This window comes from Solea solea, chromosome 3, assembly GCF_958295425.1.
Source record: "Solea solea chromosome 3, fSolSol10.1, whole genome shotgun sequence".
Lineage (NCBI taxonomy): Eukaryota > Metazoa > Chordata > Actinopteri > Pleuronectiformes > Soleidae > Solea > Solea solea.
In genome coordinates this window covers 36,854,944-36,873,133 of record NC_081136.1, presented here as the reverse complement: position 1 = coordinate 36,873,133, position 18,190 = coordinate 36,854,944, and the positions used below count along the sequence as shown (strand labels likewise).

General features: G+C 43.8%; 1 long non-coding RNA gene across 1 annotated transcript in view; it reads left to right on the top strand.

Annotated features, from left to right (window-relative positions):
• Positions 1-17,871, top strand: part of LOC131455967 (uncharacterized) — a 32,770-nt gene extending 14,899 nt beyond the window's left edge. The window contains exons 4-6 of the long non-coding RNA XR_009239864.1: positions 1,286-1,356; positions 1,485-1,610; positions 15,478-17,871. This is a non-coding gene — a long non-coding RNA (uncharacterized LOC131455967). The remainder of the gene's footprint in view (positions 1-1,285; positions 1,357-1,484; positions 1,611-15,477) is intronic.
• Positions 17,872-18,190: the final 319 nt, after the last annotated feature.

The window sequence follows — 18,190 nt, the reverse complement described above, 5'->3', positions numbered from 1 at the left end:
TTTTTACACTTTTACTGCCAGTGACGTCTCGGCGCTGCTTCGTTAAATTTTTAATGCCTGTGCATATGTTTGCATAATACATCAGAGTCAGATTAGCGAGCGCCCGTAAAGCCACTCAACACTTAAGGATGAGGATTATATTTATTTGAATCCGTGAATCCATTTTTAGTTTGGTGTGAGAATTTCTGAGCTGTGATCGTTTCCACTGTTTTATTTACATCGTTTATGATTAACTGCACGTTTTTACAAGGCTTAAATAACCCTAATGAACATTAGAAACATTGATTCTGTCCACCTTTATTTTGGAGAACCCTGATCCAGATTAGCTCTGACTGTAAATCTTCTGAGTAAACAATGGATTTAGTGAAGCGAGTCTGCTGTAATCCATTTTAACCCTGTGTAGAAATGAATGAATGAACTTTGTCGTTGATCAATATCTCATGAAAACCAGCGACTTGTTCTGCTATAAAGACGCTTTAGAAACTAAATGAGTTTCTAAAACGTTACCAACGTTAAAGTCAATGCTGAGTCGTGTTTTGTGTAATTTATTCGCCACCTCATCGCTCCTCTGACCTCTGACCTCATCGTCCAAAGGTGTGAAATCATGACCGCGTGAATGAGATGTGTACGTCATGTCACACACACACACACACACAGAGTTATTTTCCTCTGTCTCACGCTGACGACACTTGTTTCATGAGAAGAGTGTGAACAATGCACCTGTCAGTGCTGGAGACACTTTTAAACAGCACACACACACACACACAGATGCCGCCCGTGTTAATAAAGTCAGAAAGTAGCAGAGTTGTTTTTGCTGCTAATTGCTGAAGCTAATCTTAGCCGTTGAGCAGCCGTTACAGTGTTTCTCTGTCCCTGACGTCTTTGAAGGGAAAAACTAATCTGCTTTTTTTTAAAGGTGGTTGCACTCACACACACACACACGAGGCTCATCAGTGTGGCTATCAGCAGACAACAGACGTTAGTCTCAGGTTTGCAAAGCACTCACTCTCCCATACCAAACCCCATAGAGAAAATCAGTGATTTTAACATCACACACACACACACACACACACACACACACACACACACAGGGGTTGTTCTGTTGTGTTGATCCACTGCGGCCTCCATTGTCACTTTGGCGTTTTAAAATCCTACATTTGGGTTTGATTCAGTGACACAAAGTGACCACACGAGGCAGCAGAGGACCATCACTGATTTTCTCTATGGGGTTTGAGGTTTGTGAGATGAAGACGTGAACGTGTTTTTCTTGTGTCCCCACCGACAGCCATGATGTCACTGCCGTTTGGTCAGCAGCAGGGGGCGCTCACAGTGTCAGCACCTGATTTGTCCGCTGAGGTAACGATTCCTTATTTACCTTCTTCTTGCTCTTAAGTTTATAGATTTGTGAAAATTGCACAAACACAGAACAAGCGCTTAAATATAAGCAGCAGTGACGCTCGTTAATTGTTCCCCTTTTTCTCCAGCACAATTACAACCTTTCAGATGCATCGCTTATCGACTCGGGCTGTGACCTCCAATCACCGCGTGACCTTTGAACTCACCCGGCGCTGGGATATTCCCGTTCGGGGAGGCTTGTTATTGACTCAGAGGTTAGTGGCTCAGCTAATTGCTATTTGCATAGCTTTATTAGCATCCCGGTGCTGCGTCTGTGACATTTCAATCCCATTCTTTTTTTAACTGGCTTCTCTGTCTCTGCGGCTCCGTGGCGTTCCTCACACTCTGGGCAGAGGAATTAGACAGTGTTTGGCGTGTGATTAAGTATTCATGCTTAAAGTAGCGACGGGCAGATCTCAGGAGAGGGAGCCGTGGAGGAGGAGAGCAAACATTAATATGCGCTTAATAACTCTTTCTATCTGCTTCCCTGTTTCTGGCCCTCCACATATATTCTGTGAATTATAAAATATTGAATTTGAGAAGATGAATGGAAATAACTGCGGGGAAATGTCATGAAATTTTAATTTCCTTTTTTTTTTTTTTTGGAGATTTTTCACGAGCACATTTGTTTCAAATTGCCGGTGACGAGGCGTGACCGACGCCGCGGTGCCGGTTCCTCACCTGAACCCGCGGGGTTGTTTCTAAGTGAGAGAACAGACGTGTGTGTGTGTGTGTGTGTGTGTGTGTGTGTGTGTGTGTGAGCATGAAGTGACAACAACAGAAGAATCTGAGGACGTATCCCATGGATTTCACTCTTCAGAAGTTTGTAGCGTAACGCTGATTCTCCCAAGGCCGCGCGTGTTCACAGCGACATCAGTGCTGTGTGAAAAGAACTTGTTCAGTTGGAAAAAGATCAGTGTGTTCCAACAACAGGGGTCCACGCTCAGAACAGTCGACCGGCTCCGTGAAAGAAACGCTCTGTGGAAACTCTCCTGTTGACCCTCTTTTTTAAAATGCTGCTTGTATTTCACATTTTAAAATCCTGTCTTTGATTAGTCAACGTTTCCAGTTAAAAAAAAATCATCTTTATTCATTTAAGAGATCATTTTAAAAGAAGGAAAACCAAAAATAAACCCTCGCTGGGATCTCACGTGAGCACCGTTAAATCACGCACACAAACAGCAGTGCAGGGGCGGAGTTTACTCACGTATACACATAAACACCACAAGGGTGATTTAGTTCTACGTGTATGTGAAACATGAGTATATATTGCAGTACGTATAGTAGCGTCACATAAACAACCATGAGTATATATCGTGGTACATATAGTAGCGTCACGTAAACAACCATGAGTATATATCGCAGTACGTATAGTAGCATCACGTAAACAACCATGAGTGTATATCGTGGTACGTATAGTAGCATCACGTAAACAACCATGAGTATATATCGCATTACGTATAGTAGCGTCACGTAAACAACCATGAGTATATATCGCATTACGTATAGTAGCATCACGTAAACAACCATGAGTATATATCGTAGTACGTACAGTAGCATCACGTAAACAACCATGAGTATATATCGTAGTACGTATAGTAGCGTCACGTAAACAACCATGAGTATATATTGCAGTACGTATAGTAGCGTCACATAAACAACCATGAGTATATATCGTGGTACATATAGTAGCGTCACGTAAACAACCATGAGTATATATCGTAGTACGTATAGTAGCATCACGTAAACAACCATGAGTATATATCGTAGTATGTATAGTAGCATCACGTAAACAACCATGAGTATATATCGTAATACGTATAGTAGCATCACGTAAACAACCATGAGTATATATCGTAGTACGTACAGTAGCATCACGTAAACAACCATGAGTATATGTCGTAGTACGTATAGTAGCCTCACGTAAACAACCGTGAGTATATGTCGTAGTACGTATAGTAGCATCACGTAAACAACTGTGAGGGTCGTTTAGTTACAACTGTGTTTTATTGCGGTGTATTTTGTGCTGAGGTTAAATCGACACATTTACAACCATGAGTGTAGTTTAACAACAACACGTGTTCTGAAAAATACAAAAGCATGTATATGATCCTGTTATGTGTGGCATTTAAATGCAGAGGACATTTGAGGTGAAATAAGACATCAGTTTCCTAAAGGTCTTTCTGAGCAGAACACACTTTTTTATCAAACACGAAACCAGAAACTTTCAAATGTGCAGAATTTAAAAATGGTTAAACACACGTTTGTCTATGTGATGGACAAGTGTCCTGATGTCTCATAACGTCTGTCTCCTCGCGCGTCCGTCCTGTGGTCTCCGTGTGTCTTCCTCAGTTAAATGTCAGTCTCATTTCGCTGTTATTACTTAGGGACGGAGTGGAGGGCTTAACTCTGTCATCATTGCCTCCCCGCGGCCACCGCTCCGCCGCCAACGCGCCTGGAAACAGCGTCGCCGCGGCGACGTGGAGGCTTTTAAGCACCTTCATAGCAGCAGAAAGCAGAAACCTGCTGTGGGTGAAGGGAGGTGACGAATGGTGGGGTTAAAAGCGTCAGGAAAAGGGCCTTTGATTGACTGATTGATTGTGATGGATTGGCTCGCAGAATAATGAACACCTCAGTGCCATGGGTGGTTATTTAAAGCTCAGCTTCTTTTGTAAAAAAAAACCCTCTTTATCTAAAAGGCTTGAGAAGGAAATACTGCAACAGTGTAGTTAGTGTTGCAAGAAACGGTATTAAATAGTACAATATGTGTATAATTTAAAGAGATCAACGATACTTTAAAGACTCACGCTGGAGATTTCATTTATGAAAATGACCAGAAATTGCTTTTTTACTGGCAAAGAGCAAAAGTACAAAAACCCTGTCACCTTCTGATCTCACTTATTATTCACTTATTCACTCTTATTATGAGAAAATGAACTGATAAATATTTACATTTTAACAATCATAAAATATAATTCTTGCCACCTTATTACATCTCTGTGTTAGAGCGTGAAACACCACCGTGATGTAAAGGTTATATACAGCTGTGTGTGACTCATAGAGTTCAATACTTAACATGTGTCCAATGCTGGTTGTTAGAAGCATAGATTTTGGATCAGGTTTTAGAGTTCTGGTTTCGTTTTGTACGCCCTGGTCTCAGATCTGTGTTCACTTTAGAGAACGATGAGTCAGCAGAAAATAAAAAAAGAAACACAAGAGATGTTTTTCTGGATTAGCATTAGCTCGCTAGCACGCTTCACTATCGATAAACCCGGGCAGTTTAAGCAGAGACTGCAGTTTTAGAAGTGGCTGTTATTATTATAAATATGATTCTACTGTATGTTTATATTATTCTAAGGTATGTGTATTTATATGTGTGTGTGTGTGTGTGTGTGTGTGAAGTCTCATTAATTCCTGCTGCTGTTTAAAAGCCGCCGGTGTCTGATCACTGTTTCATTTTCTTTCCTCTGGAAAACAAAGACATTGCTTCTATAAATAAATATCATCATCATCATCATCATCATCATCATCTTTGCTGAACCTCAACCTCGTTCTGCAGCGTTTCTTTTTTTTTTCTTTGCCGTCCAGTTTCATGTCAGAGCGCCGGCCTCTCCCACGCGGCGCCGGCTCACTGCGAATATGTTAGCATGCCAATGAGGCCGCGGTGGATCCGCAGAGCGAGTGTTTGACGAGGAGACCTGTGTGAGTGTGTGTGAGAGTGTGTGAGTGTGTGTGTGTGTGTGAGTGAGAGTGTGTGAGAGTGTGGGCGGGAAACTCTGCTGCCCTCACACTCGCTGCTTCCCTGAGCCTGAGGGAAACCACGTCTCCAACAAACACCGACATGCGTCTGCTAACTCGCGGCTCTACATGCGCAGTGAGGGGTGAGCAGGTCATGTTGCTAATTCTTTATTTTTTTTTCCCTCCCCTCACTCGGCAAAACGCAGACATGAGGAGGTGGAGGACAGGGCGCCGCGGCAACGGAGGACGGGAGGGGAGCAGGGAAGGGGCAGATGAAATTGAAAAAGAAGTGAGTGGATAAAGAAACAGGACTCTTCATTTTGTCTTGTTGTGAGACCGTCTCTCTCTCTCTCTCTCTCTGTGGGTCGGTGTCTCTCTGCCTCGCAGCGTCCCTGTGATGATTGATACGCACCGAGAGCAAAGCTAGCTACGGAGACAGAGGGAAAGCATGCATAAAAGATGAGCGCAGTTTATTGTGTTTTCCTGGAGGCCGAGGGGAGAAGCTGAAGTTATGGATTTATGCCGCATGTGAGTGGATGAGATCCCGGACCTGTGGGACAGATGTCAAACAGGGAGGAGGAAGAGGAGGGAGGAGGGGGAGGAACGACGGTCTTTTAGTTAGAGCTGGAGAAGTTGTGTCGGGACATGTGGACGACTCGCTGACCTGCAGCAGCCGCGCTCGAACCCTCGCGCTCGCCGTCCGGACCCGCCGTCCGTACCCGCCGTCCGGACCCTCGCACTCGCCGTCAGGCCGTCCGGACCCTCGCGCTCGCCGTCCGGACCCTCGCGCTCGCCGTCCGGACCCTCGCGCTCGTCTTGCCGCTTTGATTAATTGGTTCGCCGAGGCTACTTATTGAGAGCGGGACAGTGGCCGGCGCGTGATGGATGTGACACCGCTTGTCTGATGACAGTGTTTAATTGATCAGTTTCTACAGGGGAAGCCATTAAAGTGAGAATGGCTCTAATGAGACAGTGTGATTGGAATGTTCTTGAATCTATTCTCCACCTCATTATGGAGAGTTCAAGTGTCCTGTTCTACTGTACACACCGCGCTGATGAGCTACATTCACTCTGACGACGATGAAATGATGATGTCGGACAAATGAAAACTGTGGCGTGAGAGGATTTTACAGCGTTACAGATAATCTGTCGACTTTCATCGTCGTCACAATAATATCTGAGCGACTTTTTATGTCACAAGAAAACAAATTCTCGACGTGACCAGAAGAAAATCGTGTTATCAGAGTGTCGACGCCTGCTGTGAGGCTGCAGTACCACTGATGAGCACAGAGGCGACAGAGAGCAGGACTGTTTGTGTTACAGTTTGTCGTTCGACGTGACAACGTCTGTTCTCTGCATCTTGGTTAAACACGCGGTTTGATATTGGAGAGTTGGCGGTAATATTCTGCACGAACACTGACGTCACGGTCCCCGCTGAAGACAGCAGACCAGTATGTGTGTGTGTCGGTGCATTAGGAGACAGAACTCCTCCAGAACTTCAGGTTCGACCAGAACATGTGAATGTTGCTGTTTTGGTTTCATAACAGTGAGTTCACGTCTATATTCTGTACAAACACTGAAAAACAGCGATGCTAGCGGACATCTGTCCTCGCTGGTTTGTGTGTTTGGCTCCCCCAGTGGACAAACTCCAGTATTTCAGAGCAGAGTTTTGTTGAATTTCAACCCAAATTTTGAAAGTCGTTCATTTTCTCAGTGAGATAAAATCAGAGATTTCAGTGACTCCATGCGTCTGTGTTTCCTTGAATGAAGAATAATCAGATTATTATACTGATTATACTAAAAACACAAATACAGTAAAATAAGTTTGAACGTCGACTGTGACGTTAAAATCATTTTCACCGTCAAATACGGTAAATACTCCCTGATGCTGTGTGTGTGTGAGTCGTGCCGTGTGCATAAATATTGTGTTATTACGGTCAATAGCAAAAAACCTTATTTTAACAAAAAAGTAGCTTAAACTGCCAAAATAATCACAGCACAGTGAAAATGCTTGAACTTGAATGTGGTGGTTTCACTGGAAGGATAAATAAATCATATGATGTGTGTGTGACACTAACTATTATAATTTGTCACAAGTATATATACAGTATATATTCATATTAATTTAGCACAGCTGCACGGTGCTTGAAAGTGCTTGAAAAGTGCTTGACCATAGCACTTTGAAACATGATGATTATAATATTTCCATGTTTTAAATCCATGGATCATGAAGAACTGAACAGAGGTCAGAGGTCAAACCGCCGTGACTCGATCTGAGGAAACGTCCGTTAGCTCGGATTCTGATGATTTTATCAGGTGTTAATTAAAGCGGCTAATGACTCATGCTCTCTGTCTGTCTCTCTCTCTGTCTGTCTCTTTCTCTCTCTGTCTCTCTCTCTGTTTCTCTCTCTGTCTGTCTGTCTCTCTCTCTCTCTCTGTCTGTCTGTCTCTCTGTCTGTCTGTCTGTTTTCTCTGTCCCTGGCAGTCTGTCCCTCACTCTGTCTCTCAGTCTGTCTGTGTCTGCCTGTCTGTCTGTCTCTCTGTCTGTCTGTCTGTCTCTCTCTGTCCCTGGCAGTCTGTCCCTCTCTCTGTCTCTCAGTCTGTCTGTGTCTGCCTGTCTGTCTGTCTCGTATCGATCTCAGAGTGCGAGTGAATCCAGGTCATTGATCTGCTTTGATTCCTTTGTTTCGTCTCCTCTCGACTCGACTAATTGGCCTGTTGTTTGTCGAGGATCGACTTTTATGCCTGATATTACAGAGCTACATTTATTCCCTCGAGGGGAAAAACAAATTAAAGTGAGTGTGAGTTTTTTTTCACACAGATATAATTCATACGAAGCCTTTTCCGCCTCCATGACGCTCATAAATTCAGAGAAGAAATCATTATTTTCTCATAAACGTGATGATATTGCTCTCATCGGGCCGGAGCCGCGATGTAAAAGCACTTTATGAGATGTGCTGTGTATCCCGCGCGTCACATGACCGCCGCCCCGCCTCCCGATTGGCCCGAGCGGCGTCGGCTGCTAATGCGATTTCATTAAATAGAGACACAGAGACGTCCTTCTCTTCCTCTGTCTCGCTGCCAGGGGAGAGTTAAAGATGAAAAGTGACCTGATGAGTCCAGTCACTCTCCTCCCCCTCCTCCTCCTCCTCCTGCTCCTGCTCCTGCTCCTGCTGCTGCCTGCCTGGGGACGCGGCGTCTCCATAAAGAGTTGTCTGTCCAGTAAACAGAGATTCATGGAAGTATTGACCCACACATTACTGGGAGGTTTTGTCCACTGCAGTGATCACAGTGTTTAGCTGGGATTTACTCAGCGGTCAGAGAGACAGGAGCGTCTGTGCGGGCGCGGGGTTGAGGGTTCAGATCCCCGAGGACAAGTCTGTGAGCATCTCACAGAGCGGCTTCATTAGACAAAGACAAAGAAAGCAGAGGACGAGATTCTACTCAACCACAAGTTTATGATGTCATAACAAGATTATGTTAATATGAGACAAAACCCTTTAAACCACGCATGGGCAACATAAGGCCCAGGGAATGGCTGTGGCCCGCAGACCGGTTTTATCCGGACCGCGTGTATATCGACTCAGTTTGACGGATGTTAGCATTTGTGAGTCGTTATTATAACTTTTAAACTTTTACGAGACAATAAATACATTCAGTAAATCTGAAGCAAATTCATAAAAAAACAAAATTCCAGTGACTTTACGACTTTCTTAAATATAATATTTTTATTGAATTATGGGTGTTTTAATCAACCTTTTGTGATGCCGCTGTAGGAAATGAATGAGTGAGACTTTATCACAGAAAATATTCCCACATCTCCGCATGCACCGCTTGTCGCGCTAACTTTTCTGTTTCTCGCGCTAACATGCAGTTACAGATGCTAACCTGCAGATGGTGCACTTTGTTGTTTTATAGTTTAGAAAAGATATTTTCCACTTTTGTGTTAATGTTTCTCTCATGATGTTGACATTTGAACGAAGTTAACAAGTAAAGATTTGAATCGCTAACGTTACAAAGTCCACGTTTCCTCTTCGTGAAAACTGATCGGAAGTTAAGGAACTGGCTTTAATTTTAGTGCAGTTTGTTGTTTTGATTTCTTTTAGTTTCAAATATATTTTACTTAAACAAAAGTCTGAAGGATTCAGTTTCATTCATGTTTTCAGTTTTCTCTGCTTCTTTTTCTAAAATAACACTTTATTCTTGCGAGACCTCCTGATTGTGACTCTTGCGAGGCTGTTGTTCCGCTCACAGACAGCAGGGGGCAGTGGAGTCAGCCTCCAGTCTCCCCACAACGAGACATTTAATCACCGCAATGACTCTGAAGACGTGAAATGAGGGTAAAAATCCTGCAAAGTTCTGTTTTAGTGACAAACGAAACACGACGAATGGTTCATGAACGTACCGTGGTCGTCTGTTATCACACACACATCAATGTGATTCACAGTCCTCAGTCACGTGATGAACGCATGTTTCTGAGGATCACGGAGATATTTTTAAGACGTCGTTGAACATTTGCTGGTGGGTGAATCCATGAAACGGAGCCAGTTTGACACAGAACATTCAGAGGAGGCAGATTGTGGTGAATTAAAAAAAACAAAAACAGAGGAGATGTCGCACAACCTGCTCACAAGCAAAGAAAGAAAAGAAAGAGGTTTCATTTAAATTTAGCAGTTATGATAGAATTTATATTCATCACAGTCACAGTCACAGTGTGATCTGAGCTCGTAGATCAGACATTACTGCGCTCAGTGAACACGTGTACTTCACGGGAAACTGTTACACTTAGGCAAGAATTTGCGTCGACGTGGCAAAGAATCAACGCTGAAATTCAGATTAACTCAGATTAAGTTGATAAATGATCTCATGAGTCGACAGTTCAGGTGTCTTATTTGTCAGGGTTTGTAAAACCTTTCAAATGATGACAAACTCAGCTGCAATAATCACACACAAGTGAAGTAAACTGATTATTAATCTGATTTGTATCCTCATGTTCACATGAAAACAATCATTAACAGCAGAATCATGTAGAAGCTCTTTAACTGAAATCCTGTTTTTAAAGCTATAACATCATTTCTTTTTGTCATCCATGAATTTTCACGTTTAATGTTTCACAAAAAAAAAAGAAGAAAACAGTGAAGCATGTTATTTTTTCTTGATTAAGATTCAAATGACGGTGATTTCCTCTCATCCTGGTCTTAGAGTTGATTCATTTCTGACTCTCAGAGCGGAAACTCAGCAAGTCGACTCACGTTTGGATAAAAAGGTCATTTCACTTTGTCATTTGCCAAATAAATAAGAACATTTTTAGTTCTAAACAAGTTTTCTTTGGTTGTCTTGTGACAGGCGGTCGAATGAACGTGTGAACGAGGTAATAAATCACACACGCTAACCTCCAGGGCTATCAGGGTATCTGTCGTCTCACTGAAGAAAGAAAGATCGTAATTGTTCACACGTTCGGCCGTCGTCGTCTGCGTTGATTCAACGAAGCGTTTGGACCCTGGATCGTATTTTCAAAGTCAGATTTAACACACACGTCGCCTGTTTCCGCTAACACAGTTGCTATGACAACAAGATACAAAATAAGTGTGCGGATCCTTTCGGAGTTACGCTAGCTTAAATGACGGTTGTTTCCACTATACTTATAAAAAAAGTCCGTCCATGTCACCTCCAGGGCTCCGTGCACATGCTCCGTAATTGCACCGTCAATGTTTCCTCTGGGTTTAAACACGCGTGTGTGTGTGAGCCGTGACGCTCGCTGCAGATTGCATGTTTTCCGCCGCTTCCTGGATTAAATGCACGGTGCGTCGGCGGCGAGCGCTCGGCGCTGTGATTTCAGCGAGGAGGTGTCATGTTTAGTTACGCTCTCCATAATGGAGAGCTCCTCTTTTCATTACCCTCGCGTTTAAACGGAGCCACAGCGCGGCAACATGTGGCCGCCATCAATTTGAATGTCATTAACACGGCGGCTTTAAGGTCCGGCCTTCATTCTTCCCGCTCCCTAAACCGCGGTAATTGAATCAAGGGGGCGGGCGGCGGCGCGGCGCCTCCTGGTCAAGCAAACAAAAGGATTATTAACATCGGCGATGACTTTGTATTTACAGCAGAGAGCGAGGGAACTGTGCCATTTACAAAGCAATTTGCCGCCGTGATGATGCAAGAATAAATAAATGGGAATTTGTTGTTGAGGAAAGTGTGGCGGCGCGGTGGAGGAGCGGCGCGCGGAGCGCGTCCTCGGGCTGTGACTGACTGGGGACACTGTGTTTTAATTTGCTGTTTGATGCCTGCACAACAACACACTCATATTTAACATTCACAACACACTTGTCCTCCTCTAACCTTTGTGAAGATTAGAACCACACCGGCACTGTGTGTGTGTGTGTGCGCGTGAAATGATCTTTGTACGGAGGCCTGGAGGAGACATCTGAGGCAAGAATAAACACTTCACAATAAAAATCACAATAATAATAATGAATCATCTGTGTTCCAGTTATAGTTTGTTATATGTTGTTGTAAACAACGTCGTTTTCATCGTTTTAATCTGAACTGTGAGACGAGCGCTAAGGGACCGTCTGCAAATGTTCAGGATCTCCATCACGGTGCAGTGTAGTGTCTCTAAATGATCTGTCTGCTGTAGATTACACTACAACACCTCTGTGGATTACGATTCAGATTATTGTTTAATATCAGTTCATATAAACCCGTGCAGTGCAGATTATAAACTACAATCTTTTTGGGAAAAACTCTGTGACGATATTCAACATTTTCAGGATTTATTGATCCTGGATTTCATTTTCTGGATGATTTTGTCTGTGTTTTCATTGTTCTCGCTGCACGTGTGCTCGCGCCGTCGCCGCGCTGTTGCCGTGCGGCCGGCGGCAGATTTACTCTCATTTCTCTGAGAATTAAAAATCTGCATTTGGTCTTGATTAAGCTGGGTCTCCATCTGCGAGCGCACCATCTCTTGTTGGTGTCTTCTCCCATTTGCGATGTATTTCATTCCAGCAGGCCCCCCCCCATCCTCCCTCCTGTCCACTTAACACCCCCACCTCCTTCTCCAAGCAACAGATTAACAGATTAGAAGTAACATGATTGCCTGCTTCCCCGCTCTCTTTTGTGTCGGCCGTCTTTTTCTTTCCTCTCTCGATGAAAAATCATCAGCTCGGTGATTTGCCTCTTTGTGTTCCCCGATGACGACGACAACGACGACGTTTGAGCCTTTTTCCAAAGCACTTAAAGTCCACGCTGTTCTAATTTCACCTGTCACTCAAGCACGTGACACGTGGGCCCACACGTTGATCAGAATTGGGCACAGATGTTAAGCGTGGCCGCGGCGGCGAAGGCCGATCACACACCGCACTCCTCAACAGCGTGACCAATATACTGGAGGAGGATAAAAAAAAAAAACTGAGAAGAGATGGAAGAAAATGAAGTGCAGGAGATGAGAGAAAGGAGAGGTGGAGCGGAGACAGGAGTGAGGATGAAGAAGCAGTTGATGTGGAGGATTGGTGGAGCAGAGGACGGAGGATCCAGCGAGCTGGGTGGCATTAGTAGGCAAAGCCTCTCCGCTTGTGTTAGATAAGATATTGCCCTGCTGGCCAATGATGTGGAAAGGTTCTGATTGGCTGAGCCTGATCCTCCAGTAGAGCCGTCCCAGCTCTTCTCCCAGAGCCCGGAGCACTCACCGTGACACTGTCGGATATTTTATACTTCACTCTTACAAGCGTGACTGACTGCTGCAGGGTTCTCAATCTCTGACCTCAGCACAGCCCACGCCCTTGACTCTGGACTCCGCAGGGCAGAGGAAATGCTCCCGGACCGGCGGTGGACCGACGCTCATTCCTCAGCAGCTTGTGTCACACGAGTGAGGTTACGCCCCCTCTGGCAGGAAACAGCACTGTTCACCTCTGTAGACCAACTGTACACATAAGACAGCCGCTAACATGCTAACATGCTAAGAGGAGAACATTTCACTGGATCTCCACAGAACCAGAGAGACGGTGGAGGTGAATCACTGCCATGAAACAAAGAAGAACAAATAAATCATGGACTCAGACTAGATTTACCAAGAGTCTACTCCAGGTTCTGCGATATATCGGCCATACATCCGTGGATTTAAAGGAACAGTGAACTCTGACCAAAATGGCGGCTCATGGAAACGGCGTCACGTGACTTCCAGCGCTCCATGCTCACCCTCCAGTTACGGTGAACGTGTCCACAGAGACGTGAGGTCGATGTCTGAGCGGTGAACGATAAACATGGACCTGACGTTGACCGTAATCTGCTGATTATACGCGTTCCCCCGGTTGGTCCGTGCTCTTGTTTTGGGTCAAAAGAGGCACTGAAGAAGAGAGTAACCATGGAAACCTGTTTGAGGATAGGTCAGAAAGTCTGCTGGTTCTCATACACGTACAAGGAATGACCCAGACCTCATGGTTGTACGTAGCCTCTGAGCTTCCAGACATACGCTGATGATCATGTGACTCCACGCTGCCTGTAGCAGCAGCAGAATTCAACTGTTAAACTGCAGTTATTTGAAGACTTAAATGATGTTTCCTTTATTCAAAATGGCAGCAGATGATGATAAATAGTCAGCCGGCATCCTTAGCTTTTACACTTCACCATGTAAATGGTGACAGTAGGGGGTCCTCTGTGCTTCACGACAGCAACCATGTCTACTTTTGAGCGCTGTGACCTCGCTGTTACCTGGCCGACCATCTGCTTATGATAATGCAGCGCGCAGAGTTTGGCAGCAGGAGCTGAGAGAGCATCTGGAGCCGCAGGTGAGTTGTTCTCCCAGTGGACTGGTCAACCGATGGTCCAGCAGCAGCAGCAGCAGCAGCAGCAGCAGGGAGAGTCCAGCGATGCTGATGCTCAACAGAAGGGAGGAAATATACAGAGTATGAATGACATAAACAAGCAGGTAAATACAGCAGCAGTCACAGTTTCCTGAGATCCCACACAACTTTAATAATGTTGACATCATTCATCTGTGATTTTATAATGACCTTTATAAAGAGAGTAAGAGACGTCACTATTCAAGCATTGTCACAACTGCCCGAGCTGCAAAGAAACCTAAATATACCCACAAATACAGACCTTAAGTCTACGATATTTTACGCATGTAGCTTTTGTTTTGCTGTGAAATAAATGTAAAAAAATTGTTCACTCTCTCACACCAAACCTCATAGAGAAAATCAGTGATTTAACATCACACACACACACACACAGGAGTTGTTGATGCACTGCTGCCTCCATCACTAAGTTCTAATGTCCTCTTTTGTGAATTTGGCTTTTAAAATCCTTTGTTCAGATTGACTTTAGTTGGACAAAGTGACCACACGAGGCAGCAGAGGACCAGCAGCTCCTGTGTCCCCGCCTGCTAAAATCGCTGATTTCTCTATGGGGTTTGGTGTGAGAGAGTGAGTGATTTACAAACTTCAGTCTAACAATGAGACAAAGACGTGAACGCGTGACGCAGATATCGTAGAAACTTAAACTGACGTAGATTTTATTCCACAAGTCTTTTGTTAAATGGCTAAAATCGTGGCTGGTTTTCAGTAAAAACCACTTCACAGACCTGCAGTAAGTGACTCGCTGCTTTATTCTGAGTTTAACGACGGCTTCAATTAAAAATAGATGCTATAAATATTTCCCTTTGACAGCGACGGTGGATGCAGCTGAAGTGGTTTTGGCTCCGGTTTCAGATTCACTGTATTCAACACAATTACCAGCGTGCAACAAGCCACTGGGTGACTTTACTTTGAGAGTTAATTAGGTTTGATTGTTTCAGATAAAACTTAAATGATGCTTGAAGGGAGGAAGGGTCAGAGCGGCGGCAGAACGAGCAGAAAAATACGCTGTTTAGTGAGAGAAGAGGTAATTAATGATGGAGCATAATGAGAGTGTGTGTGTGTGTGTGTGTGTGCTGTATAATCTGTGACAGATCAGTACAATAGATGTGATTATTATTGAAGAGAAATGAAAGAGCGTCCTTTCCTCTGACAGTCGTCTTTGTGCCACACAGTTTGATCCCGGCTTTATCTCTGCTTTGCCATGTGGCCTCGCGCCTGTTTTCCTCTCGATCCACCGGCGAACACTCGGATGAACCCGACAGGAAGCTTAGCGCTGTGAGGTCAAACCCGCGCTCCGACCCTCAAAGGCCCACATGGCGAGCGGCGCTCACAGCCACAGATTAAGCGTCTCGTCAAGCTGACTAGGGACAAAAGGCGCCGACTGTCGCCGCCGACGCCACCTTTTTCATTTTTTTCCTTTTGAAGTGGAGTCTTATCGTGGTGAGCCGAACACATGAACTGCTCCGTATCGCCGCTTTTATCCCATCAGATGCTGACAGGAGCGGCGGCGGCAGCAGGAGGCGATTCAGCGACTCAGAAAAGCCGGAGCGGGACATGAAAGGCTTCCTGTGAGACGAGGACGAGTCCTCTTCATCCTCTCATCTTTCCTCTGACTTAATGTGTCGCTACACGTCTTCATGTGTGATACGTGGACACATTATGCATCTTTTACATATAGAGGTGAAAGGAATGATGGGATATGTCGTGTTTCCTCCAGATGAAAACCAGGCTGACAGATGTGTCACATGACCACCAAAAGAATATGTTACTGTAATGTGTGAATCCTGGACCTTTAATTTATCACATAGACTTATGATAACCAACATAGACTACACCACTGACCTCCACTTTAACCTATGTTACGGTTGTACGTAAATCCTGCACCTTTAATGTATCACGTAGACTTTCACGTGTCATGTAGAGTTTTACGTATCAGGTAGACTTTCACGTATCATGTTGACTTTCAAGTGTCACGTAGACTGACGTATCACATATACTTTCACGTATCACATAGAGTTTTACATATCACGTAGACTTTCACGTACCACGTAGACTTTCGCGTGTCACGTAAACTTTCGCGTGTCACGCAGACTTTCATGTATCACGTAGACTTTCACGTACCACGTAGACTTTCACGTATCACGTAGACTTTCACGTACCACGTAGACTTTCACGTACCACGTAGACTTTCACGTACCACGTAGACTTTCACGTACCGTACCACGTAGACTTTCATGTATCACGTAGACTTTCACGTACCACGTAGACTTTCACCTATCACGTAGACTTTCACCTATCACGTAGACTTTCACGTACCACGTAGACTTTCACGTACCACGTAGACTACACCACTGACCTTGATGAAGCTAAAAAGTGCATCTCAGTTTATCAGGTTAGTGACTTTTTGTTTGTGTTAAATGAGAGATTAAATATATAAACTCTTAAAAACAAGCAGTTGGTTAAAAATATGAATTTTTGAATATTGATACTTTTCTCTCTTGAGATTATTCTCTGTTTACATGAAACGTTTAATGTCAGTGTTCTGTGGGCGGGGCAGTAAAGGTTTAACTGTCGCAGACTTACTTCACTAAAAAAAAAGGTCAAAACAGAAACGCATACAAATCGTTAATGTGTTCACGAGGACTGTGGGGGAAAAAGACAAAGCACTTCATCTTCTCTTGTTTTACTTCTGTCTTTGTGTTGTTCCCCTCCTCTCTAATTGTAAGCCCCGCCCCCTGCTCTGATGTGTCTCACCTGTGTTTAATTAGCGTTCCTTTGCCGCCGCTCGTGTTTCCTCTGTGTTTTCTTAATTCGCTTGTTTTTTAGCCTGGATTTTTTTCCTCTGGATTATTTTTACCTGTGAGTTGAGATTTTGTTAAGCATCTAAAAGCGTTAATAACGTCCTGCTTTTGTTGCTTTCTTTAAATAATTGCGATGTTGGGGAAACGTTGGGGCTGATGCTTCACGTGGAGCAGAATCACAGCGCGGCGCTCACACTGAGCTGCCACAGACGCTTGTTTGTGGATAAAGATGGAAATCAGATCGCGCTCAGTGGGAGACGCTCTTCATTCCCACTGATGCGACAGCAGGTGAGAATCACCTGTTTTTACTGCCGAGAAATAAGCAGCACAAGTAACATCATTTTAGAGAGGAAGGAGAATTATTCCAAACAATTAATACAGTAAAGATGCTTTTAAAGCAGTGGTCTGTGGAGTTCAGGCCCAAACTTTATTAGCATTTAAACTTCTTTAACTAGTATTGATTTATACGACAAGGAACTGCTCAATAAGAATATAATTCTTGTAGATTTTTGAGACTCATCAGTCCGACATTTAATTGTTAATGATGTTCATTTATATAGCCGCCATTTTTCATTTTCTTTGGAGATTTAAGAGTCGATATAGACGGAAATATTTGAACAACATCATTATTATCACAAGGGAAAAGTCAGCAACTAAATCTTATTTTTGTTACTTGTAGGAAGCCAATTATTTAGCTTTCTCTCTGTATATATATATGTGTGTGTTTGTTGTTGAATGACTGAAATAAAAGCTCCGCTTGTTCGTTTGAAATGTTCTAACGTCACAATGTTGCAGAACTGAGAATGTGGACGATGCGACTTCACTCAGCAAATCACAGCAGTGAACACGGCGTTGAGTTCACGTTAACGACTCCGCCCTCCAACTTCCAACGTTCTTTATAAAGCACTTTCATTTATAAATGAACGTCTTCATCTATGAACAAATCAAATGAATCATTAATACATCAAGAGTACGTCAGTGCATTAAAAAACAATGTAGTGCTGGAGTCTCTGATTGTTTTCCTTATTGATTCATGTGTTCATCATTATTTTTGGTTCATTAAATGTCAGAAAAAAGTTGTTAAAATGACAAAAATAAATAAAACACATGACACATTTGTGTTTTTATTCAACAATAATGAAATGTGAAAATGTGATAATGACTTAATCGTTGCAGCAGTGAAATGATGGAACGATAAGACTCCGCCCCGTTGCCACGCCCATGTTAATGTACCTGACTTGTCTCAGGTGACTTTTTTTTCCTCACGCTCTTTTGTTTTGTGTGTTTTCTTCAGTTTTCATCTGCGTGTGGGTGTTTGTTGTTTTTCTGGCTCGTCTTCAAATCTCTGCACTTCCTGTCCGACGTCAGCGCCGCCTTCAGCAGGAGCTTTACAGCAGCAGA